The following is a 3,754-nucleotide window of genomic DNA, read 5'->3' as shown; positions in this document are numbered from 1 at the left end:
TGCAGTTTATTTGGTGCACAGATGTATGGCATCTCTGATGGAAGGTGGTACTGATGGGCCTAGGATTAGTGTTCACTTTCTCACAGATCTGGAGTGGCTTTTTGAAAGCAGCCTTTCCCAGCTGTGCCAGCCCCGAGGCAAGGTCCCTCCCAGCCTGGGTAAGATGTGACAATGCAGGATGGCTGTTCCCAAAACAAAGTGCCTGCATCACCTCCTCACAGCCTACAGCACTGCAATGACTAAACCACCACTTCAGGCCTCTCATGAAGTGAGGGGAATTTTGCTTTTTTTTTTTTCTGGAAAACCAACATTTGCTTTTGGTTTTTTTGCACAAGACAATCTTTTATAATGAAGGGATTGGGGAAAAGAAAAAAAAAAAAAAGGCTTAAAAAAAAATTCTAGGAATAAATTCAAATGGAAGAAAAAATACTATAAATCTTACTCCAAAAAACCAAGCTCCTATGGCGACCACTACATTACCAAACCCAAGAGGGTGAAGACAATTAACTGCCTCTATTGTCTTCCACATCTCCTCCCCTCTGGGGGACCTCCCCTGCAGCTCTTGCAGACCCCAACCTTGGGTTTTGTTTCTCTGTTCCCTTCCAGCTCCCACTGTTCCTTCCCAGCCTGGACACCCGAAGGAGGGGTGGTGCAGGGATGCTGCTCCTCAGCCAGCCTCCGTGCCAACAGCTGCCAAGGATGCCTCATGCATCCAAGGGGGTGGATCCAAATCCTCCTCCTCCTCCTTCCACAGCTGCAGGATGTGGAAAGCAGAGTGGAAAGCCTGCACAAACTGCTCCCTGTTCTTGGGCTCCGAGCAGAAAGGGGATGAGGTTAAGTGCCAAGTAAAGCAAGCTGCAGTCAGCATCTCCTCTGAGTTAAGTGGCATTAAGGCGTACTTTGAATGGAGACCTTGAATTTTCTTGAGTCAGGGCTTCTAAATCACATAGTCATCATTTTCCTTGAGATTTTGGCACAGAGTCTTTGGTCTCCCCAAAGGAGAGTCCTTGGGTCCTCACTGACTGGTCAGGCAGCTCTGCTGGGAGAGAAGGGAGCCACAGGCAACAGTGTGTTTATTCCTTTTCTACCTTGTCTTCATCTTCTGGTGCTCAGAACAATTATGAACCTTCTCTATGTCCAAATGATGTTTCAATACCTTGGAACATCTGAATAAAACCAAAAAGCACTTCTGCCATAAACACATACCCACGGATTTAACTTCAGTTTTACAGCCACATAAAAGATCGATCAAGCCATGAGAAATTAATCAAGTCCCCAGGAAAAGGGAAAGAAAGCAATTATCAACAGATGAAAAACCATGAGGATCTTTTGTAAGCTGAAGTGCAAGGATTTGGCCTAAGTAACTACAGTTCCAAAATAAATTCCTTATGTAACAAGTACCAAAACTCAAATTCCATTTTTGAGGAATCACAAATTACTGTCAGTTAATCAAAGTACTGCTAATTTGCCTGTTCAGCCCAAAGACTGAATGTATACAGAACAAATTCTGTCCTGACAAAATATCTGGGTTAAAAAAAAAACAGCCCAAATCAGCACAGTACATTTAATAGAAAGGGAAAGCAAAGAGCACATCTATCTGCAACAAAAACTTCACAATGCTTTAACTGTGCTTCTTAGCAACCCTAGTGCTGCAAGAACACTTCTTCAGCCTTTTCTTTTTCCTCAATAGCTTCTTAGAGTTGTCCAACAGCAGTCTGTAGGACAAATGAGACCTTGGAAGACCACTTACTGCAAATGATTTCTCTACTTTGTTCCTCCAGTTTCGTATGCAGGAACAAACTGGCAGGAGGCAACCATTATATAAGCCTGCCTTACACTACATGGAAATTTACTGAGGTTCCATAAATCTTCTTACTGCCAGTAAATTCCCCTCAACCTTCTAAAGAGAGATCATTGCTTCAAGAGAGGGATAATCAATTCCCCCGATTCCTAAACCTAGGCCCTGGCATGATAATCCAAACGTGTGACCGACCTCAAGCTTAGGCAAACTTCCAAAGAGAAAACTTGTAGTCTGGATTTCTCCATTCCTTCCTGGCCATAGAGTCCAGCAGCTCTCCCCTTCTCCTTTCCCAGGATACTAGGGAAAGCTGTACATGCTCAGGATGATCCTGCCTTGTGCAAAGTTCGGGAAGGGCAGAAACAGTTCAGGAGAACTGAGAAGCGTCTTGTTTAGAAGCTGTGAGCTGAATCAGAGTCTGCTTCACTAAACATGACATAAAAATTCTTAATGAGAATTCTTAACCCCACCGAGAATGACTGCACAGCAAAAGACATGGCTGGCCAACCATTTCAGCTGTCCTAGAGCCCACAGCAGGAAGGGGGGAAGGAAGGAGTAGTGCAAGCAGGGAGAACACTTGAATAGTAAGGACCAGTCTATTTTCAGCCTGATGTTATTAATTCCCTAGATACAGAACATATCTGGAAGCCTTATTCTGAAGTTCAAATTATTATTTGAATCCTACATCCTGTCAGGTGAAACTAAAGAAACAGATTTACATGGCTGGCCAACCATTTCAGCTGTCCTAGAGCCCACAGCAGGAAGGGGGGAAGGAAGGAGTAGTGCAAGCAGGGAGAACACTTGAATAGTAAGGACCAGTCTATTTTCAGCCTGATGTTATTAATTCCCTAGATACAGAACATATCTGGAAGCCTTAGTTTCACAACTTCGGTATTCTGAAGTTCAAATTATTATTGAATCCTACATCCTGTCAGGTGAAACTAAAGAAACAGATTTTATTTGTAATAGCTGTAGAAGGTCATCCTGCTTGAGCAACACGTTATTACTCCTCATGTGTGAATGGCTGCAGGCTGGGTATGATCACAGGCCACCACTGCCTCAAACCTGCTTTATATTCCAAAGTCACAAAAGAAAGCCTCCTATTTTACTGAAGGACTTAGGCAATGCTCTCAGACTTGCCCAAATTGTAATAGTTTTGCCACCATAAGGATCCAGATGTTCTCTGGCAGCAGAAACTTTGTTCTGTAAGCAACAGAACTAATACAGCCCAATCTCTACTGCAGAAAGTCTATTTCTTCATCTTCACTCTACCAACATACACCTGTACAGGGGTATCCTTGGGCACCTTTATATGGAGCTACAGGTCTACCCTGGTCCCCTCTCACTGCGTATGCTTCCCATTGGCCCAGGCTGTTCCCCAAATTATTCCATGATTCCTTTGGTTCACTCTGGAGGAAGAAAAGGAAGCTTAACTAAAGTTGCTTCTGAGCTAAACTCATGCACAGGACCACCTACAAAACATAACTGACAGCTGTTGACTCTAGTACAGGCTATGATTTTTCAGAGGTACTAATTTATGGTTTCTTATCTCTTAATTGCCAATGGTCACAAAATTGCGGGCATTTAACTTCAGTCCTTCTACTCCTCTGTCCTGCCGGGCAGACAGTGCTTTCACAGGTCCTGTTGAGTTTCCTAAGGAAAATCATCCAGCCATGGAGAAGCCTTCAGGGCCTCCGAGCGCTTCCCAGCCACGTCAGGTTATTAGGCGCAGCGGGGCGAAGGACTCGCTTGGGTGTCATGCCGTAAGCTCATGCCATAATCCCCCGCATGAGCTAATGAATGCAAATTCCCGCATCCTGACAAACGCCCCGTCGGGGGAGACCGGTTTCCAGACGGGGAGGCCCCCTCCCTGCAAACGCTGGGGAGCTGTGACGCGCCGTCGGCGGGGTCGCTCCCTAACGCCCGTTCCCACGCGCCGCCGGGGCCGGGGCCGGG

Source organism: Merops nubicus, unplaced genomic scaffold, assembly GCF_000691845.1.
Source record: "Merops nubicus isolate BGI_N331 unplaced genomic scaffold, ASM69184v1 scaffold7416, whole genome shotgun sequence".
NCBI classification, from domain to species: domain Eukaryota; kingdom Metazoa; phylum Chordata; class Aves; order Coraciiformes; family Meropidae; genus Merops; species Merops nubicus.
This window is presented reverse-complemented; position numbering follows the sequence as displayed.